Source organism: Pleurodeles waltl, chromosome 3_1 (genome assembly GCF_031143425.1).
Source record: "Pleurodeles waltl isolate 20211129_DDA chromosome 3_1, aPleWal1.hap1.20221129, whole genome shotgun sequence".
Classification (NCBI taxonomy): Eukaryota; Metazoa; Chordata; class Amphibia; order Caudata; family Salamandridae; genus Pleurodeles; species Pleurodeles waltl.
In genome coordinates this window covers 962,142,970-962,165,891 of record NC_090440.1, presented here as the reverse complement: position 1 = coordinate 962,165,891, position 22,922 = coordinate 962,142,970, and the positions used below count along the sequence as shown (strand labels likewise).

General features: G+C 44.1%; 1 long non-coding RNA gene across 1 annotated transcript; it reads left to right on the top strand.

The window, feature by feature from the left end:
• Nucleotides 1–140: 140 nt before the first annotated feature.
• LOC138284821 (uncharacterized) lies at nucleotides 141–12,718 on the top strand. The gene is made up of 4 exons (XR_011201461.1): nucleotides 141–170; nucleotides 7,716–7,798; nucleotides 7,964–8,007; nucleotides 12,195–12,718. It is a non-coding gene; the product is annotated as an uncharacterized lncRNA (long non-coding RNA).
• The last annotated feature ends 10,204 nt before the right edge of the window (nucleotides 12,719–22,922 follow it).

Sequence of the window (22,922 nt, the reverse complement as noted above, 5' to 3'; positions counted from 1 at the left end):
CCCTAAGCGAGCAGTGTCAACACTCAAGGGGCTGGGACACGGCGGAGAGGGAGGACTGGCAGGTAATCCCGAGTTGAGAACTTTTTCTGCCGCCAGCCTTTCTAGTAGGCGATACTCTGCCAGAGAGGCGGGGCCTGAAACAGGAAGCCACTGAAAGGGACATGTGAGTGGTCAGTGGTAGTTTCTGTACTTTATGACGACATTGCATAACCTGCTTTATATGAGTAAGATTTGGAATTCCAATTTCAACTCCCTAATGTTTTCGCCCCTAAATCTCGTATTACTGGCTTTACATCCGTGTTTCTAAACACGAACTTCTAGTGCCGAGCACTGATTGCTCTGATACATCCAGTCCACTGAGTGCGAAGCAAATTTACTGGTAGCTAAGCCGAACGCGGCCTTTTACGTCTAAACTCTGAAATAATACACCCCCACAGGAGAGAACTTTATTGATAAACAACTCCAGGCAGCAAAACCAAAGTGAACACGTGTATCTTAAACGTCAAGAAACAATGATTTTCCACATTGCCTTTCAGCAATATTTGTTTTGAACGCTCACGTTTCCACATTTAGGTCAAGTTTTTGGTTTGCATTCTGGGAATTGCAGAACCGTCTTTAAAAGGTCGTAAAAAAGGACTGCAAGACCCAACATGCAAAGTGAAAACCTGGATTAGAGAGGGTACTCGTGCATAGCTTTGGAAAATGAGAACACTGTTTCTTAATGGTTCTTGTTCATTCTGGTGACAGTTTACACAGAAGTGTTTTGCTGCATTTTCTGTTGCAGTGTGTTACATTTCTGCATTTTTTCTCAGCACTTTCCTGACTACGGCGATACATTCTGGTAAATGTGCTGCCTGTGACGAACAGGAGTCTTCCAGACAGTTACTCTTGATTACCACCCTGGGGGCGAATGGGATAGATGTAGAAGGGGGTTGGAAACCAGAGTGTTTTGTGCAACACTGTGGCTGGCCAAGGATTAGTCCTGATGGCATGGAATGTGAAGAATGTGCCTTCCTCTGTTGCATTAGGAGTTCGAGTGGACATCCCTAAAACTTTAAAACACCTGTGGCGTGTACATTTTGGGTGGTTCGATGTTTGTCGGTTCAACGTTTGTACCATCAACAAAGAATTTCAATTGATTTTGATTCTCTTTTTTTAAGAATAATATCCTGGTATTTTTCGTTTTAAAATTTTGTTCAACCCTTTTATATAGTATTTTAAGACAATTAGGGTGATGGGGCGCTTTATGATAAAGAAAAACGAGAATGAAAGAACAACTTTCAGTAGAGTGAAGCTAAAACAGTAGAGAATAGGCAAGAAACATACACTTCTCTGAGGCTGTGGAGGGGGTATGGCATTTTTAGGTCGTGTGCTTTTCTCGGTATGTTATCTATTCTGTGGGCTTTAACCACGCCCATCACTTTCATTCATTCCTGGGCCTGCCTTTCAAAAATCCCTTAATGACCTTGGTAAATGCTTCTGTTTGTACCACCTTAAGGCTGTTTTGTCACCGCCTTGGAGACTGACCCTGTTACATGGATTATTGCACGATCGGGAGATACCTTAGTGTGGCACATTATTTTATTATTTTGCTTTGCGCTCATGGCGGTAGATTGTTTCTTCCTCGGTTTCGGGCCTCTTGCTGTTTCTTTGCAATGTCTGCAGGTTCTTTTTGTATTTATTTTTATGCAGCATTAACTCTACACAAAGGTATTGGAGCGCTTTATTTTATATTTTTGCAGTTTTATATCGCGCAACCTTGATCAAAGATATTGCAGCGCTTTGCATGAGCACTGATTACATTACACAAGAACTCCTTCATTTTTAGTAGTAAGGGGAGATTAAGTGATTTGCCCAGAATTACAAGATGTTGAGCCAGCACCAAGACTCAAACTATGTTCCCCAGCTTGAAAGTCGACAGCTCTGGCCCTTTACGCCACATCCTTTTCCCTAGGGTTCTTTGTCTTGTGCATGTTGGGGCAGTCTGGGAATAACTCGTTTTTTAGGGGTGAGCGCAAAGCACCCCAGACTCCTGCTGTAATCTCTCTTTGGGCTTCTAACCATGCCCATGTTACGTCAGTCACTTTAATTGGTTTGTGGGCTTGCCTTTTAAAATCTGCTTGCTCTCATTAGTGAAAGGCATGCATACGTCATGCCTTTTCCGGTGTTTAGCCCTCCTCAAGTGCACCGACCAACTATTGAAAACATACGAGGCTCAATGTTTTCCGTCTGGTTTCTAGACTACTTTTTCTCTTTATTTCACAGCGTGATCTCACTGGGAAGTAGTCTAGCGCTTTGCATGATATCAATCCTGTTACATAGGTAATTGCACTTTTGCTGGTTACATAGATAATTGCACTTTTGCCGGTTACATGGCAGACTTTTATTTCCCTTTGTGTGTCTGCTTTGCGCTGATAGCGGTCATCGGCCCGTTTATGTGAAACTTTTACTTTTCAGTTTATATGGCAAGAAAAGTCTGGTTAGTTATGTGAAACTGTTGTACTTAAAAATTTCAATTTATGTGGCAAGAAAAGTCTGGTTAGGAGTTTACAATGCCAATAGCTCTAACTCGAGCAAACACAAGACCCATTGCATTGCAAATGCTTGTTCCTAGAGCACTTGGTAATACAGGCTCTGCCATTTCATAGCACTGCAAAGCAGGTTCCATTCTTAACAAAATCATAATAATTCATTAGCATCAGCCTTGCAGAGATGAGGTGAAAAAGCTACGGCAGGATTGTAATCTCTGACATTCTCGTTCTGCCAAGACCTCTGCAGTGGGTGCATTAACCAACTGACTTGAGTAGAGCCTAACACTAGGTGATAACACATGCACTTGATAATGTCTGGAAGTTCGCCACCCAAGCACCTAGGTTATTTCTAGGCAAGAAGATGGTGAAAGGTATTGTCTCCAAAATGGTGGAAAAGGAGTCGTGACTCCAGACCCAAACACTTCACTGCCTTAAGCTTTATAGCAAAAAATCTAGCCTTTGGATGTAAATTGGGCCTCTTCAAATGGAGTTCAGCTTGCGCAAACTCGACACAAAGGTATTACAGCGCTTTACATGAGCACCGATTACATTACACAAGAACTCCTTCATTTGTAGTAGTAAGGGGAGATTAAGGGGGTCATTCTAACCCTGGCGGTAAAAACCGCCAGGGCGAATGACCGCGGTAGCACCGCCAACAGGCTGGCGGTGCACCGCTGGGCATTCTGACCGCGGCGGTTCAGCCGCGGCCAGAAACAGAAAGTCGGCGGTGTACCGCCGACTTTCCGCTGCCCTGCAGAATCCTCCATGGCGGCGGAGCGCGCTCCGCCGCCATGGGGATTCTGACACCCCCTACCGCCATCCTGTTCCTGGCGGGTCTCCCGCCAGGAACAGGATGGCAGTAGGGGGTGCCGCGGGGCCCCTGGGGGCCCCTGCAGTGCCCATGCCAAAGGCATGGGCACTGCAGGGGCCCCCGTAAGAGGGCCCCAAAAAGAATTTCAGTGTCTGCCTAGCAGACACTGAAATTCGCGACGGGTGCTACTGCACCCGTCGCACTCCAGCAACTCCGCCGGCTCCATTCGGAGCCGGCTTCATCGTTGCTGGGTCTTTCCCGCTGTGCTGGCGGGCGGCCTTTGGCGGTCGCCCGCCAGCACAGCGGGAAATCCAGAATGGCCGCCGCGGTCTTGTGACCGCGGTGCGGTCATTTGGCGGTAACCGCATGGCGGGCGGCGACCGCCGCCCGCCGCGGTTAGAATCACCGCCTAAGTGATTTGCCCAGAATTACAAGATGTTGAGCCAGCACCAAGACTCAAACTATGTTCCCCAGCTTGAAAGTCGACAGCTCTGGCCCTTGCGCCACATCCTTTTCCCTAGGGTTCTTTGTCTTGTGCATGTTGGGGCAGTCTGGGAATAACTCGTTTTTTAGGGGTGAGCACAAAACACCCCGACTCCTGCTGTAATCTCTCTTTGGGCTTCTAACCATGCCCATGTTACGTCAGTCACTTTAATTGGTTTGTGGGCTTGCCTTTTAAAATCTGCTTGCTCTCATTAGTGAAAGGCATGCATACGTCATGCCTTTTCCGGTGTTTAGCCCTCCTCAAGCGCACCGACCAACTATTGAAAACATACGAGGCTCAATGTTTTCCGTCTGGTTTCTAGACTACTTTTCCTCTTTATTTCACAGCATGATCTCACTGGGAAGTAGTCTAGCGCTTTGCATGATACCAATCCTGTTACATAGGTAATTGCACTTTTGCTGGTTACATAAATAATTGCACTTTTGCCGGTTACATGGCAGACTTTTATTTCCCTTTGTGTGTCTGCTTTGCGCTGATAGCGGTCATCGGCCCGTTTATGTGAAACTTTTACTTTTCAGTTTATATGGCAAGAAAAGACTGGTTAGTTATGTGAAACTGTTGTACTTAAAAATTTCAATTTATGTGGCAAGAAAAGTCTGGTTAGGAGTTTACAATGCCAATAGCTCTAACTCGAGCAAACACAAGACCCATTGCATTGCAAATGCTTGTTCCTAGAGCACTTGGTAATACAGGCTCTGCCATTTCATAGCACTGCAAAGCAGGTTCCATTCTTAACAAAATCATAATAATTCATTAGCATCAGCCTTGCAGAGATGAGGTGAAAAAGCTACGGCAGGATTGTAATCTCTGACATTCTCGTTCTGCCAAGACCTCTGCAGTGGGTGCATTAACCAACTGACTTGAGTAGAGCCTAACACTAGGTGATAACACATGCACTTGATAACGTCTGGAAGGTCGCCACCCAAGCACCTAGGTTATTTCTAGGCAAGAAGATGGTGAAAGGTATTGTCTCCAAAATGGTGGAAAAGGAGTCGTGACTCCAGACCCAAACACTTCACTGCCTTAAGCTTTATAGCAAAAAATCTAGCCTTTGGATGTAAATTGGGCCTCTTCAAATGGAGTTCAGCTTGCGCAAACTCGACACAAAGGTATTACAGCGCTTTACATGAGCACCGATTACATTACACAAGAACTCCTTCATTTTTAGTAGTAAGGGGAGATTAAGTGATTTGCCCAGAATTACAAGATGTTGAGCCAGCACCAAGACTCAAACTATGTTCCCCAGCTTGAAAGTCGACAGCTCTGGCCCTTACGCCACATCCTTTTCCCTAGGGTTCTTTGTCTTGTGCATGTTGGGGCAGTCTGGGAATAACTCGTTTTTTAGGGGTGAGCGCAAAACACCCCCGACTCCTGCTGTAATCTCTCTTTGGGCTTCTAACCATGCCCATGTTACGTCAGTCACTTTAATTGGTTTGTGGGCTTGCCTTTTAAAATCTGCTTGCTCTCATTAGTGAAAGGCATGCATACGTCATGCCTTTTCCGGTGTTTAGCCCTCCTCAAGCGCACCGACCAACTATTGAAAACATACGAGGCTCAATGTTTTCCGTCTGGTTTCTAGACTACTTTTTCTCTTAATTTCACAGCGTGATCTCACTGGGAAGTAGTCTAGCGCTTTGCATGATACCAATCCTGTTACATAGGTAATTGCACTTTTGCTGGTTACATAGATAATTGCACTTTTGCCGGTTACATGGCAGACTTTTATTTCCCTTTGTGTGTCTGCTTTGCGCTGATAGCGGTCATCGGCCCGTTTATGTGAAACTTTTACTTTTCAGTTTATATGGCAAGAAAAGTCTGGTTAGTTATGTGAAACTGTTGTACTTAAAAATTTCAATTTATGTGGCAAGAAAAGTCTGGTTAGGAGTTTACAATGCCAATAGCTCTAACTCGAGCAAACACAAGACCCATTGCATTGCAAATGCTTGTTCCTAGAGCACTTGGTAATACAGGCTCTGCAATTTCATAGCACTGCAAAGCAGGTTCCATTCTTAACAAAATCATAATAATTCATTAAAATCAGCCTTGCAGAGATGAGGTGAAAAAGCTACGGCAGGATTGTAATCTCTGACATTCTCATTCTGCCAAGACCTCTGCAGTGGGTGCATTAACCAACTGACTTGAGTAGAGCCTAACACTAGGTGATAACACATGCACTTGATAACGTCTGGAAGGTCGCCACCCAAGCACCTAGGTTATTTCTAGGCAAGAAGATGGTGAAAGGTATTGTCTCCAAAATGGTGGAAAAGGAGTCGTGACTCCAGACCCAAACACTTCACTGCCTTAAGCTTTATAGCAAAAAATCTAGCCTTTGGATGTAAATTGGGCCTCTTCAAATGGAGTTCAGCTTGCGCAAACTCAACACAAAGGTATTACAGCGCTTTACATGAGCACCGATTACATTACACAAGAATACATTCATTTTTGGAAGCAAGGGGAGATGAAGTGATTTGCCCAGAATCACAGGATGTTGAGCCGAAACATCCTCTTCTCTAGGGTTCTTTGTCTGTGCGTGTTGGGGCAGTTTGGAAATAACTCATTTTTTTACATAGCGCTTGGTAGTACAGGTTCTGCCATTTCCTAGTGCTGCAAAGCAGGTGCCATTCTAAACAAAATTGCCATAATTCATTTGCAGTTAACCCCTTCCCCGCCATGGGCGTAATGGTTACGTCCGTGGCTGCAGCGCCACTAGCGCTCCCCGAGGGCCGTCCCCCCACCCCCTCTGGTCAGGGTTGGAAGGGGAATCGCTTCCCCTTCTACCCCTGACCCCTCCCCTCACCTGCCCCCCATGACGTCAGAGGGTGCCAAAAGCACTGGAAGCCATTTGCTTCCAGTGCATCTTCAAGCAAGGAGGTAAGTTTTTCCTCCGGGCAGGGGAGTGAAGGGGGTTGCACAAGAAGAGGCATCGGGGGAAAGGAAAGGGTTTTTCCTTTCTCTCTATGTCTCTTTCAGTATTCCTGCAGCCCAAACGCGATGCGATCGGGCAGCAGGAATGCCCACTAGACACCAGGGAATTAGTATATATGTGTGTGCTTTTACAATGGGGGGGAGCAACCCCTGGGGCAAGGGTCGCTCCCCTTGTGGGGGGCCCATATATTTTTTGCTGTTTGTGCCCCCCCCGGGGGCAGATCGTGTGATTGGGGGCAGAAGCCACTAAAAACCAGGGATTGTTTTTGTGGCTGTTTTTTGTGTGTTGGGGGGTGGCCCCTTGGGCAAGGGTCAACCCCAAGGGGCAAAAAGCACTTTTGGCAGTTCTGCCCCCCTTGGGGGCAGATTGGCCTATTTTGTTTTCGGCCCATCTGCTCCCGGGGAGGGGGGACAGAATCCACTTAGCGCCAGGGATCGTGTGTGTGCTTTGTGTGTGGGGGGGTGGCCCCTTGGCCAAGGGTCGCCCCCAAATGGGGCAATATAATTAATGCCATTTCTGCCCACCCAGGAGGGGCAGAAACCATAAAGATGCCAGGGCTTTTTTTTTCTTTTTTTTTTGTGTGTTTGGGGGCGTCCCCTTGGGCAAGGGGCAAAAAACACTATTGGGCAGTTAGATCGGCCTATTTTTTTTTTTTTAGCCCCATCTGCCCGGCGCAAAATCCACTTAGCGCCAGGGATCGTGTGTGTGTGCTTTGTGTGTGGCCCTTTGGGCAAGCGTTGCCCCCAAAGGAGGCAATATATTCTATGCCATTTCTGCCCCCCTTGGGGCAGATTGGCCTATTGTTTTTAGGCCCATCTGCCCCCAAGCAGAGAACACTAGACACCAAGGAAAATGTATAAATGTTTGGTGGCGGGGTGTTTGTCAACTGGCAAAGTATTTGCATTTGTGATTATAACAGTTTATTTTTCCTTTTTGTTCTAGTTCAAAGCTTTTGCTTCCTTTGCTGTGGCTTGTTGCGATTTTGGCAGTGGTTGTCCTGCGGTTTGCGTAGTTGCATGTTTTAGGTATGTAAATAAATTTACTCCAAAGGAGTATTGTTGCCGTGCATGAATGACATGTTTGTAGGTGGTGTACTGAATGCAGGATTGTGTGTGAAATTGTCCTTAGATTTATGCACAATGATATTTGTGTTTTCTTGTGTCTAATTTGCTTTCCTTTGTTCTTTTTAGTGGGATATCATTGGTGATTGATGTGGCTGTGCAGAGTATTTGTGGTGAGTCAAGCTTTTTCAGGCATGTGAGCGGTATAGTTTTTTAATTTATAACTCTTAGTGATAAAGCTACACTTTGTTTATTACTTATCTTATACAGTGCTGGTTATTGGTGGTGCATTTGTCCAGTTACTTTTTGTAGGAAGGATCATGGCTAGCCATAGGATGACCGCTCAGCAGGTTGTTGGTGTGCTTTTTGAGTTGTCTTCTGACCATGATTATGAGACTGACTCTGCGGCAGAGGAGGAAGTGCAAGATTCTGGAAGTGAATTTTCTGTCAGAGAGGAATCATCTGATGATGAAGCCACTCTCAGTGCTGATGAAGTGTCTGTTTTAGAGTAGGACACTGATGTGCCAATGGTGCAGCAGCCAGCGGCTGAAAGGCTTCCCATTGGAAGACCTGACACGTAGGTTGCACCAAACATGGAGCAGCCACAGTTGCCTGCATTTACTGGCTTCCCAGGGTGTCAAGTTAATACGGAAAACTTTTTCCCTGTCAACTTCTTTGAGTTGTTTATGGACCATATATTTTTGGAAGAGATTGTTGAGCAGACTAATTTGTATGCAGAACAGTATTTGAGGGACAACGCTGTCAGACATAGGCCACACTCTAGAGCTAGCCGGTGGAATCTCACAAATCTGGAAGAGTTGACAAAGTTCTTGGGTTTAACTTTTTTGATGGGGCTGATAAGGAAGCCATCACTGTCTTCATATTGGTCTACTAGTCCCTTGATAGCAACTGCTATATTCCCTGCAATCATGAGTTGTAACCGGTATGAGCTTCTTCTTCACATGTTTCATTTTGTAGATAAGGCTTTAGCCTTGCCACAAGATCATCCTGATTCTGACTGTCTTTTTAAGATTAGACCTGTCCTTGATTATTTAGTAGATCAGTTTTCAGAGATCTATGTTCCAGGCAAAGAAATATCTGTAGATCAGTCTTTGGTCCTGTTCAAGGGTCGTTTGGGTTTTAGTATGGAATTAAATTGTATATTCTGTCTGAAAGTAATACAGGATATGTTTATAATTTCCAGATCTACACTTGTAGGTATTCCAGTATTGACCCCCCTGGTTGTCCGCCCACTTTTGTAGTTAGTGAGAAAATTGTGTGGGAACTTGGTAGAAGACTGTTTAACAAAGGTCACCATTTATATGTAGATAACATCTACACTGGAGTTCAGTTATTCAAGGAATTGTTCAGAGTGGACACTGTTGCTTGTGGCACAATCCTCTCTAATTGGAAAGGCTATCTACGAGAGCTTGTATGTAAAAAAAAAAAACTTGAGAAGGGACAGTGCAGTGCCTTGCGGAATGATGAGCTGCTAGCTCTGAAATTTGTAGACAGGAAGGATGGATACGTGCTAACTACCATCCATGATGAGAGTACTTCACCTGTGGCTGTTCGGGGTAAAGTTGCTGAAGTGCACAAACATGGGTGCGTTTTAGACTACAATAAGCACATGGGTGGTGTTGATAGAGTAGATCAGGGTTGGAACCTTATACTGCTGCTCGTAAGGCTTATGTTTGGCATAAGAAATTAGCGGTTCACCTGTTCCACTTGGCATCTTTTATTGCTTTTGTTGTTTTCAAGGATAGTTCTCCAGAGTCAAGGATGACATTTGTGACATTTCAGGAGTCTATCATAGCGAGCCTTGTTGTGCTGGAACAGGCAAGAGTTCCTAGAGAAGCAAAGGTGGAGGATGTGGCTAGATTGAAAGATCATCACTTTGCTGAGCACATTCCTCCCACGGCCAAAAAAAACGTTCCTGCTAAGAGATGTAGAGTCTGTGCTCGAAGAGGTATCAGGAAGGAGACTAGGATGTACTGACCTGATTGTCCTTCAAAGCCTGGGCTGTGTGTGGGTGGCTGTTTCAGGAGCTATCATACACAGAAGAATTATTGGGAAATACCTTGAGCGCAAACTGCTGTTTTATATTTTCATATGTTCAGTTTCACAGTTGGCATTACTGTCATGTATTCAGTTAGAGCTTTTGTGTTTGTAGTTTTTCACTTAATTATAATTAGTGTTTTTTGTTGTTGTTTAAAAACAAAAAAAAGTGATAGCGGTGTGCATGGACTGGCACTTGGCTGGCGGTGTGCGAGGGGTGGCGCTTGGCTGGCGGTGTGCGAGGGGTGGCGCTTGGCTGACGGTGTGCGCGGGGTGGCGCTTGGCTGGCGGTGTGCGTGGGGTGGCGCTTGGCTGGCGGTGTGCTTGGAGTGGCGCTTGGCTAGCGGTGCCAGGGAAACGGCAGTCTACACACTCCCGTTAGCTGGTGTGATTGCTGTATCAGGCATGTGGGCGTATGAAAGTGATGGGCCCTTGAATGGCGCTGTCTGTTGATGAGAGGGCTGTAATGTGCTGTGCCTGCGGCTGGCGGCATGAGTGGTCTTTTGCATGTCATGTATGAAAGGTGTGTGAATGGACTGTAAAGCGGTTGGTGCCTTGAGGCGGCTTTACAGCTCACGAGCTGTGAGTCATTGGTTCAGTTTTTTGGCCTTTCAGTTATTAACAGTGCATTTCACTTTTGTGAAATCTCTTGTTAATAAAATTTGACCTACTGAATCATCATTCACCCTCGTGCCAAATCCAACCAGTGTGTGTGGTAAAAATGACAAAACCTGCTCTGCTGTAATCAGGCGTCGCAGCATACCCGTGACATGCTAAGTGTCTCAGGTAAGACCTGATGATGAAGCATGCCACCAACTTGGTTGGTGGGCGAGGGGTCTTTTTTAACATACCCTAAGTGCGTAACAATTTTAGTGTTTGGAACATCACAGAAGGACGTGGACACATCAAAATGGTCTATTGCAAAACTACCTGTGTTTTTTTTTTTTTGGGGGGGGGGAGCTATGTTTTTGGTCCCGGGTGCAGCCTTCATCTAGGGAAACCTACCAAACCCAGACATTTTTAAAACCTACACACCCCAAGGAGTCCAGGGAGGTGTGGCTTGCCTGGATCCCCCAACAGTTTCTTACCCAGACTCCTTTGCAAACCTCAAAATTTGGCGGCACAAATTTCCTACCACCCAGCTTTCCCCTCAGTCTTCCAATGGGTCCCCAAAGCAGAGTCAGCCTAAAGGTGTATAAAAGAAAAATATGTGCTTATCAACTCGCGGTGCTATCCCCTCAATCTCTACAGGTTTTTGGCCTTTTTCTGTTGCAGGCATCTGGGCCACCCACACAAGTGAGGTATCATTTTTATCGGGAGACTTGGGGGAGTGCTGGGTGGAAGAAATTTGTGGCTCCTCTCAGGTTCCAGTACTTTCTGTCACCGTAATGTGAGGAAAAAGTGTTTTTTAGCCACATTTTGAGGTTTGCAAAGGATTCTGGGTAGCAGAACCTGGTGAGAGCCCCACAAGTAACGCCATGTTAGATTCCCCTAGGTGTCTAGTTTAAAAAAATGCACAGGTTTGGTAAGTTTCCTTAGGTGCCGGCTGAGCTAGAGGCCAAAATCCACAGCGAGGCACTTTCCAGAAAACAGCTCTGTTTTCTTTGGGAAAATGTGATGTGTCCACGTTGTGTTTTGGGACATTTCCTGTTGCGGCGCTAGGCCTACCCACACAAGCGAGGTACCATTGTTATCGGGAGACTTGGGGAAACGATGGGTAGAAGGAAATTTGTGGCTCCTCTCAGATTCCAGAACTTTGTGTCACCGAAATGTGAGGAAAAAGTGTTTTGTTGGCCACATTTTTAGGTTTGCAAAGGATTCTGGGTAACAGAACCTGGTGAGATCCCCACAAATCATCCCATCCTTGATTCCCCTAGGTGTCTAGTTTTAAAAAATGCACAGGTTTGGTAGGTTTCCCTAGGTGCCAGCTGAACTAGAGGCCAAACTCTACAGCTAGGGACTTTGCAAAAAACACATCAACTTTCAATGTAAAAATGTGATGGGTCCATATTGCGTTTCCTGTCACGAGCATTAGGCCTACCCACGCAAGTGAGGTACCATTTTTATAAGGAGACGTGGGAGAACACAAAATAGCAAAACAACTGTTATTGCCCCTTGTCTTTCTCTAAAAAAAATTCCTTCAAAATGTAAGACAATGTGTAAAAAAGACGTCTATTTAAGTATGGGCACCCCGGAATTCACAGATGTGCAAATATCCACTGCTTCTCAACACCTTATCTTGTGCCCATTTTGGAAATACAAAGGTTTTCTTGATACCTATTTTTCACTCTTTAAATTTCAGCAAATGAATGGATGTATACCCAGTACAGAATGAAAACTCATTACAAGGTGCAGCTCATTTGTTGGCTCTGGTTACCAAGGTTTCTTGATGGACCTACAAGCCCTATATATCCCCAAAACCAGAAGAGTCCAGCAGACGTAACGGTATATTGATTTAAAAAATCTGACATCGCAGGAAAAAGTTACAGAGTAAAACGTGGAGAAAAATGGCTGTGTTGTTTTCACCTCAATTTCAATATTGTTTTATTTCAGCTGGTATTTTTTGTAGGAAAACCTTTTAGAATCTACACAAATTACCCCTTGCTGTATTTAGAATTTTGTCTACTTTTTAAAAATGTTTAGCTTTCTGGGATCTAGCATTGGTTTCACACCCATTTCTGTCACTAACTGGAAGGAGGCTGAAAGCACAAAAATAGTAAAAATGGGGTATGTCCCAATAAAATGCCAACATTGTGTTGAAAAATGTGGTTTTCTGATTCAAGTGTGCCTGTTCCTGAAAGCTGGGAAGATGGTGATTGTAGCACTGCAAACCCTTTGTTGATGCCATTTTCAGGGGGAAAAACACAAGCTGCCTTCTGCAGCCCTTTTCCCCCATTTTTTGGGGGAAAAAACAAAATTTTCACTGTATTTTGGCTAATTTTTTGGTCTCCTTCAGGGGAATCAACAGGGGAATCCACAAAGTCTGGTTACCGCTAGAATCCCTAGGATATTGGGGGAAAAAGGACGCAAATTTGGAGAGGTTAGCTTATGTGGACAAAAAGTTATGATGGCCTAAGTGGAACTGCCCCAAATAGCCAAAAAAAGGTTTGGCACCTGAGTGGGGAAAAGGCCTGGCAGTGAAGGGGTTAAGCTGTCTCTTCTCTTATTCTCTTTGTATACAATCAATGTTTTTAAAAGTTAGGCTAGTTTAAAGGAATAATTCCTTTAAAATTGTAACACAAAGAAATATATGGCTGCCCCCTTTTCTTTGCTCCTAATTCTTTTGACCCCCTCATTCTCCTGGTTAAATGCCCTAAAGGTGCCTCTCTGTGGCTTGTTTGCTGGTATAAAAGTTTAGGTAAACACACTAGAGAAGGTTGCATCTCTAGGGTATCACAGCCAGTTTGTAGGAATGCAAAACACTCCCAAGATGGCGGCCTTGTTGTGTCCTCTCTTCTGCAGCAACAGGCCTGGGAGGGTTGCTGTGGCACCTGGCATATATCCACTACACTCCAAACCAAAACTCATAGTTAAAAGACATTGTAATTTACAATGCCAATAGCTCTAACTCTCACACATGCACGACCTCTTGCATTGCAAATGCGTGTTAATGATGGCAAGCAGACTGTGAAGATTACAATGTAAAATGGCAGGGTGAGATAATCTGAAAGGATTCGTCTGTGTTTTAATTGAACGAATAATGCATCACAGTCTTTTTTTTTTTAGGATGTTTAAGTAGCACTGGAGGCCTTCTTAGGTTGTTATTGTTGCTATATATTAGTTCAGGGAAGCTTACTCGCATTAACTTTTTCATTAAATCACATATCATTTAGCCTATAATATTTTTTCAAGGGATTACTTTGACTACTTCACTACTTTTTAGATTAAAGCAAGTACTTGCCATATTACGTTCCTTTGTATTACACAGCAGAAGCAATATACTCCATAGAGACCACCACAGGAGAATAAAGAAGGTTACTGTGATTACTTTATCCCTGCATTTCATTACAGATTGAGATTACTTTGATTACTCTAGCATCCCATATATGTCAAGGGATTATTATGATTACTTTGCAACATCTGAGATTGCAGAACGGAGTGTCCAGTTTACATTGTAATGCCTTACACTACAAAAAGTGATTGCTCCGATTAGATCTCCTCAGTAGATTATAAAAATTACAATCTGGACTGGTTTAGGGGCCAGACGACAAGCATGGGCAAGAGGATTGCAGCTGTGTTTTTTGCTTCTGCTATCCTTTCGCCTGACCTGCATTAGGGCCAATAACTAATTACCAACTTTTGACTTTTAGGGTAGCCAGGCAGAGCAGTCCAATATATACCCAGGGAAATGGTGTTGGGTTAAAAACTCAGTAGTTCACCAGTAAAATAAAATATAAATTCACTCCCATTGCTTTGTCTCATAGGAAGAAAAGTACTTTATTCTATTTCACAATGTAATACTATATGCAGAATCAGACAGCTTGGGGTATTTACATAGTGTACTGGGCAATCAGAAGTCTGTAGGATTAATATCAATCATATAGGGTTCGGCCCCTGCTTCTGTGTACACAGATCCCACCTCCACAGTCCCTTCCTGCTTTCTGTTAATCTGCCAGATTACTGTGGGATCTGTAGTCCATCAAAAGCACATTTCTCTAATTCGGGTCCCTACCCACTGTGGTGGTCCATCCTTTCCCAATTTTACCTCATATCTTCAAACTCATTTCCTCTGATTGCCTCACAGCAATCCGACCCTGAATGACTCTTCACTCTTTCCTGCAAAGCTCATCCAGATATTACTTCCCTGCAAGTAGCACTTATCTGCCTTAGGCACCTATAATTCCTCCCCTGAAACCCTTATATTGATACTAGTCGCTAAACACCTTGCCATATATTTTAGCCCTATTATGTGTATGAAATCCTATATAACTCGTAAAGCCACCACTGCCAGGTACAAATTACTTAACATTGATAAACTATTATCTAGCATTACTTAGCCATAACACTGATCTCCACTCTAGCCCTCAGCAAACTAAACTATTATAACCGTTTACTACTAGATATCCTCCTGCGCTCTTTCTTGTAGAAGACTCTCTAAACCCTCCAAGAGACACCCTTACCACACATTCTGTCACCATGTCTTGACTATCAACCAAAGCCAAGCACTATATGAGTTACTAATTATTTAATCAAAGCGGTGATAGGTTTGTCCGCCAACTATGTAGCCTAAATCCTTGCCAGATGCACACCTCCATGCTATCTTCCCTCAGCAAACCAACCCCACTGTCCACTCGCAAACCTACTTAATTGGCCTCAAGGTTTTTGGCATTTTCCTACTTAAACTTCGGTCCCAGAATTCTCTACCCACTGCCTTACTTTCCATCTCATCACTCACCATTTCCAAGACTGATGTAAAACACCGCTTCTGAAACAAGAAGGAAAGCGAGACTAATCCATCAATTTTATGCCTTCTCATGACCTTCTCTTCCATTATGTCCGTATAAAAATATATATGTATAGATGAAAATATGTATGTACAGGATAAGTGTACATACTGGCTTTTACAAGTGGGAAAGCCACTGAAGGCTCAAGCCAGCCTTCAGTGGCTGGTTTTAGCTCTGGCTCAGCTCAAGGTTCTCTTAAGCCCTCAAATCCAACACAAGCTGTGCTTCGTGTGTCTTTTATCTGTCCCCCCTGTAAAAACGTATGTGCCAATAATTTAAACAAAGTATTGACCTTTGATGTCAAACAGGAGCGAGAAATAGAAAGATATCTGGTGGCGGAATTGCACAATATTGAACCAGAAAACCTTAGCTCAGGTCAGACTTTCCCACTTGTCCAAACTGTATGATCCAATGCAAATACCTTCTCTGTTTTATTAATTAGACTATGTTTCTCCATGCATAATGATAATCTACGCAATATAGGGTGCACATAATATCTAAGTTGCCTCTTAGCTCACTAATTGCATTGTCATCAGAGTGGGGGGTGGGCATTAAGGTTTCTAAGCTCATGTTTAAGAACTATCAATTTTAATAAACACATCTCAGAGCAGTGGTGTTAGCCCTGACATCTTTTGGCGTGTTTCCCCTGTCTTTTTGCCTTCTGACCTTCTGTTTTTATGATATGCTGGACTTTGTTTTTGCTGGTTTATTGTCTCTGCGCATGTTACCACAGCAGATCAGTGCTAAGGTACGGGTGCTCCCTGTGTAAATTGTATTGGTGATTGATTTATCTATAATTGGAATATTTGATTTCTGAGATAAGCCTGACTGCTCGTGCCAAGCTACCAGAGGTTATCTGAGCTGGGTATTTCCCTTGCCCTGACTAGAGCGAGGGTCCCTACGTGGACAGGGTGTAAACTGACTGCCAACTAGAGACCCCATTTCTAACAAGTGGCATAATCTAATGTGCTAAGGTGAGACACTTCTGCATAATAAACAATACCCTTTTTGAGTTCTGAGAGACATTATCGTATTTTTTTCATTACGTTCATTTCGTAAATCATATGCCAAACATTTTCTTGGCTTGGCTCGTGTGTGGACTTTTACAGCCAGACCTTTGGTTAGTCCCTGGATTGTCTTTCTCTGGTAAATTCTTGGTTCGCCCACCTCTACTGTCTTGTATTGTGACTCACTCAAAAGCCACAATAATAATTATGTTATCCACCTTATCTGCTCTTGACCTGCATACCACGAATCTTTTTGTCAGGTACAGCATTTCTTGCCTCAACAGTAATTTTGTTTATGTGCCACAAACAATAACAAATTACACAGCATGAAAAGCTAGCAAACATTTACCTACCTTCTTATAGCATCCAGTGAAAATACATTGGATACAGAACTATTGAATTCAACATACACTTATCCACAAAAATAGCTAGCAATTAATAATGTATGGTTTTAAAACAATGCTGAACAGGTGGACGGGGGTGTGGCTACAGCTGACAGGCTAAACAGATGAGTGTTAAGGGCAAGACATTGGGATTCACTAAGAGAAAGAATAAGGGAAGGAAAGCCACTGGGAGGACCCAGAAGGAGATGAGGAGCATGCGGCATTTAGCACCTTCAGGTGCTGGAAAGAAGTACATCTGCTCTGTCATTGGATACTAAAGCCAGAGAGGGTCAGAGGCACAGTGGCACCAACCAGCGCAGACCAGAAGGTATGCTAGGTAGGAGGATGGTGTCCACCCATCTGATAAGCCTGAAACCAATAGCTTTTTTGTATGTTTCATAGTTTACACATTTTCATTCCCAAGTGTGATATTTTCATCAGAGCCTCTCCTTTGAGTGGCATGACAAGCTGTTACTCAGCTTTAAGTGCAAATCCATTCAGTTTTGTAAATCTAGGCAACATGATACACAAGGGTCACACAGAACATAACCTAATCAAGCAATGGAACGAAGGTAGCTTCACGTACTCCAGTATTTACCTTTCAGGACCACCAGTACACCGAAGAACGGAAGCTTTCATTTTAGACGATTCAAACAAGCAACAGCAAACCATTGACTTGCGTTCAAGTGCCGATGCGTGTATACATAAAGCATTCATGCAGGCTATCTTAATAAATGTATGCAAAAATGTTCTGTATCACATTAGCAAAAAGGATCGTGTTATGTGCAGAGATAAGACATTGAATGTGAGAAACAGGGTGATGATTGTACTCCTTAGATATAAAATAGTGTCTCACACGTCCCAGTGGGATCACTTCATGGAAGGTGGAATGGTACATCAAATAGCCGATAGAATCAGGTGAGGCAGTAATATTGCTCTGGACAAAGCCAAACCCCACTCTATTTATATTTTTTTCCAGAACAGTGAGCAATATTTCTTGTAGTCTGCTGCGCCATCACCACAGACCTAAAGATAATAATGGCATGACTCAAACAGAGGAAGAGGGCATCCTTGCCTACTACTTTCAATCTTAATCTTCAACACTGGTGCACCATTTAATAGTAGACTAGCAAAGGATCTATCAAAGCTCCGGTGAGCTTGACGAACAGACGAACTTCATTGTAAACAGAACACAGATGCTCAGGGGTCACCACTTCAGGAGCCCTTTCAGCACCCACCCATGCTGCTGCAGAAGGAGTCATAGAGTCAACTAAAAAGTATAAATAATGAGGGTTAATCAGAGGCTGTCAAGGCACAGCTAATAAACAAGAATGAGAACACACATTCATAAGCATTACTTATCTAAAGCAAAAGTATAGGTCACTAAACAAAGTTATTTACCTTTAGCAATACCTTTGTAGCTCGAATCTAGTGTAGGTGCATGTGCTGTGGTTATCCTACCCAGAGGCGTAGCTTCAGGGGGTGTCTGGGGTGCTACAAACCCCTAATAAATTTGTTTTCTGATAAATAGTTGGGTACAAGTGAATTCAGTCGGGTAGATGCGGTGTCTGTCGATTTCATCAGGTATTTTTACACACACAGACAAAAACGCACACACTGACTCTTTCTTACTCCCTCTCTTTGGAAAGACTTCAAACATGTTGGTTATTGTTTCACAAAATAATGTATTTTCTCTCACTTAGTACCCCTGCTAGGCCACATTCCTCCACTTTTCTGCTGCCCCTTAAACCCCTTAGGGTGTCCTGCTTGTCGCTTCCCCAATCTTCCTGACCAAGCTACACCCCTGATCCCACCATCGCTAATTGGACTCAAAAAGGGTGTCGATATGCCTAAAACCAAAACTTACTGGTGTCCACGATGTGTGTCACTGTGGTGCGTTTTTCCTTGACCTAATGAAAAGTGGGGGGCGAGGAATGTAGCATTAAGCAGAGCTGCAATAATAATCTCGCCTTCCTCTTAGCTGGGGGAGGGAGTTTTTTTTGGCACTGATCGTGGCCTAGGAAAGAATGTTGGTAACTTAGTTTGATGTACCGGGGACGCACATTCTACTTTGGGAACAAAATCAGCACGTCACCAACGCAGCTCAGAGCAACTCATGTCATTATTTATGTGTATGGATGGCTCGTCGACTTGTCTTGAATTTTAAAGCCGAAGCTCTCATACCTTTTGCGATGATCCAACTGCGGTTTAAAAACCACCTTAAATGTTTTATGTGCACCGATACACAATGGTGCTGACATTCATCAAGAGAAAACTGAATGATGGATGGTCCTCTGCAGGTGGCAGAGACGCCCTTTGTGGAGTGGAATCATTTGTATGTATGCACGATCGAACAAACAATTTCCACTTTGCAGAATACCGGCTTCTGGTTGTTGCTCTCGAGTCACCTTTTAAAATCTGCACATTTTCCCAGCCGTACATTGTATTCACACATCCAAATTCTAAGTTCTCAAGAGCGATACTACTATATATTCAAAGGCTTGGGCCCTGATCCTTTCCTTGGGCCTATCTCATTGTCAGTAGGTTATGCTGTGTCTTGTGATTTACAAGTGCTGGTACTACTACTCACAGGTGGGGAGCACTTGCTGTTCTGATTTTTTTCCACTTGAGTACCAGGACGTCTCATTGCCAAAGTAGGGTTCCTGTCCTTAGACAGGTGGGGGGCAAGTGCAGCAGTATTGAGAGGCCCAGGCTGTGGAGGAAGTGCTGCTGATGAGAAGACCTCACTGTAGTTTTATAGGTGAGCAGGGCCCCTTAGCTGAGCCACTAGTGATTTATTCTGCAATAGATCACTGGCATTGTGCCAGAGGGTGGCTCAGGCATGGGAGCCACCGCATCACACTGTGATTGACAGCAGAAGATCCGAACAGGCCCAGTGCTGTGAATCACACCGTATATGTGACACGTCTTTGGTGTCTGCTATTTCATGTGACGAGCAGGCAATCAAGGCCATTGAACATCATCTGGACTTGGGACGTTGCAGTGGAAGGACCACAACAGGAAGGAAAAGGTCCATTGCATGACTCTGGAGAGACTGGGCCACTCCCTCGACTTCTGTTGATTTTCGATTTTTCTGGGCCTTGGCATTTACGACAGCCATCCGTATGCATTACTGGCCACTGTAAAATGGAATGAGACCCTTAACCGGACTCTGTGATCTATAGGTGCACATCGTTTGAACCTTCCTTCCTTATGTGTGCCTACCATCAGCCCACTGGGCTGTGAGGAATTGAGAGCCGTGTCAGCAACAGATTATAGTGGCAGAGCAGATCTTTTTACCTATTGCTTGCCAGGGAGAAGTGCCCACTGTATGCTGGCCTCTCTCTTAAAAAAAACGAAAATGGTCTACAGTCTTCCTGCAACTGGTTCATTCGTTTCATCCATGTGATGCCTATGCAGCAGGATGTAAAACGAGTGTGTGTGCTACGTGACAGTGGCGACCCAGAAATACATTTAGATTTCCTTCATGGAGTGTACATAAGATGGAGATTTGAGAGAGTCTAGACAGAATTATGAATTAGAGGGCTTCTATGAAGTATTCCTAATGTCCTCTTTAGTGGACCAGACTCTAAGGTGAAGGCAACAGGAGACACATGGACCCTTTGGAGTGTAGGTAAAACTCTTGCACAGGTAGTTAAGTGAGGAAGTCTCTCCCTCTTTCGGGTTACCCAGACAGGGAGTTCCCAACTCCACCCCACCTGTGAAAGAAGACAAAAATATTCACCTGTAGATTTGAAACATTGTTCAAACAATAGCAATAGATTTTCCATTTTGAATTGTGCTTTTAGGACAGTTTCCAAAGACATGTTCATATTCCTGTGAAAATGGCCACTTAAGATAAGATGCCAAGCTTTAGTCTTGCTGAATTAATTATAAAATGCAGGTGCAAAAGTGTAGGCAAACAAGGCCGTCTCATCTCAAATCTGTGTATGCTTTGTAACCCTGAACTCTAAGAAACCAGAGAAAATAATTGGCTAATTTACAGTGAAAATCCTGCACGAGCACTCGCTTGTGAGAATAGTATTTTTTTAGTTAAGATAAAAGTGACATGTGTTCCAAAAACCGGAATGTGACCTTTAGGGAGACTATGTTCATACATATGAAATGCAATTTGCCCCAAATAGGTGTCTTGAAACTGAGATAAGAGATGAGTACAGGCATAATTGAGATGTCAAAACTGTCATAAAATACTCTAGTGATACACTTGTTTTTCTTTAAAGTGTAATTATTTTTCTGTAAATTATAAGCCTTGCAGCATCTGGTAGATGATGAAATAGTGCTTGTGTTGAAAACCAATGAGTGTTGAAACCTATTAAAGGTTCCTCCCAACATGATAAGCTTGAAGTACTCCACATTGTGCCACTGTGTGCGTCTTCCCCCTTGGGCTTAAGCAAATAAACATTTGCTTCATCACCATGACTGTGTATTGACCGTTATTCAGGCTAATTTTGCTTTGACACACCTTCCTGCTGACTGGGAAAGACAAAGACTATGGCTTGGCCAGTCCGGTAGGCATACACAAAGGACAGAACGTTTCTGATAAGATCCCAGTGCGTGTCCCGTGAAATACACACACTCAGTAAGCAAACTTGGTATAAGTATTGGGGTCAAACCACCAGTCATTTAGCAAGATTTGTCATCAACCTGAATAGCAAGTCAACACCACTGAAGACAGAGAAACTAATTATGTGCTCCAAGGGTGGTCTTACTGATTGCTAACTCTCCTTCTCAAGGTTTGGGACCAGGAAAAACAAAACATTTCATAAAATTGTTTGATTCCGCTGTTGCTTATGAATGGCATTTAAGTCTCTCCTGAGCTGTAATCTTCCAACCAGAATGTCCAGTTCCTGTTCACAAGCTGTACTCCATATAAATGAGCAGCTTTTGTAACAGATTATTGCACATATGTAAAGAAACTAGCACGGTTAGAAATTTGGCATAAAAGAGTAGTGAGCATTAAGATGAAGGTAAATGACACCAGCCGTACCTGTTGCAGGGGAGCTCCAACAATTAAATTATAGAGTAATAGTGAAGCAAGAATTAATAAGGATATAGCAATTTACTCCTGTGGTGTTGGCAGTTAAAGGAAAGTCAGTCGTTTTGACATGGTTACCCCCACTTTTTGCCTGCTGTCAGTATGCTTTGAATGTTTTCACTTGGATCCTGCTAACCAGGACCCCAAACATTGTGCTCTCTCCCTCTAAATTTGGTTTCCTAGGACTTTGCACACCCCACAATTGGTATACTGGTGTTCCCATATAAGTCCCTAGTATATGGTACTTAGGTACCCAGGGCATTGGGGCACCAGGGGTTCCCCATAGGCTGCAGCATGTATTATGCCACCCATGGGAGCCCATGCAAACTGTGACTGCAGGCCTGCCATTGCAGTCTGCATGAAAGGGTGAATGCACCCTTTCCTTGCCAAACCTAAACACTGCGCTTAGACATTATAAGTCACCACTCTCATAGGCCCTTCATCCCAATGCATGTCTCTAAGTGTGAGGGATAACCTGCATGAGCATGATATCCCTACAGACCCCCAGGCTCATTCCTGCACTCTGTAGGTATGGGGCAGCCATCTTAAGGTATGTAGTGGACACTGGTCAACACGAGTGGTCCAACTACATAATGGCTACTCTGAACCTAGGCATGGTTGGTATCAAACATGTTAGAATCATGCAAGTACAGCGATTCCAGTGCTAGTTGCATGATACAAGGTACTCTGAGGGTTCCCTAGGGGACCCCCCCCTTCTGCCTGTGCAGCCTTATGGGGCCCAGCTGCCAGCCTGCACCGCTGCTGACCCCAGACACTGTTCTACCCTTCTGCTGATGAGCCAGGCTCAGGCCGGAGGAGCAGAATAAAGGACTTCCTGCAAGGGAGAGGTGTGACCACCACTCCCTGTGTGTTAGCTGTCTAAGGACTGGGGTGGGGTGGCGTCTGAGTGCCACCAGACTGCCTTGAAGGGCACATTTTGTTCCCTCCTTGCATAATCCAGTTTGCACCAGGTCAGGAACCCCCGGTTCCTGCTCTTTCACGAAGCTACACAAAGGAAGGGGAGTGACCAGCCCCCTGTCCAGCCCATCCCCTATGGAGATGCCCAGAGCTCTGCCAGGTGGCCAGTTGGTTCTGCCATCTCGAAAATAAGGATGTGCAGAGGCCCTTGGGAGCATCTGG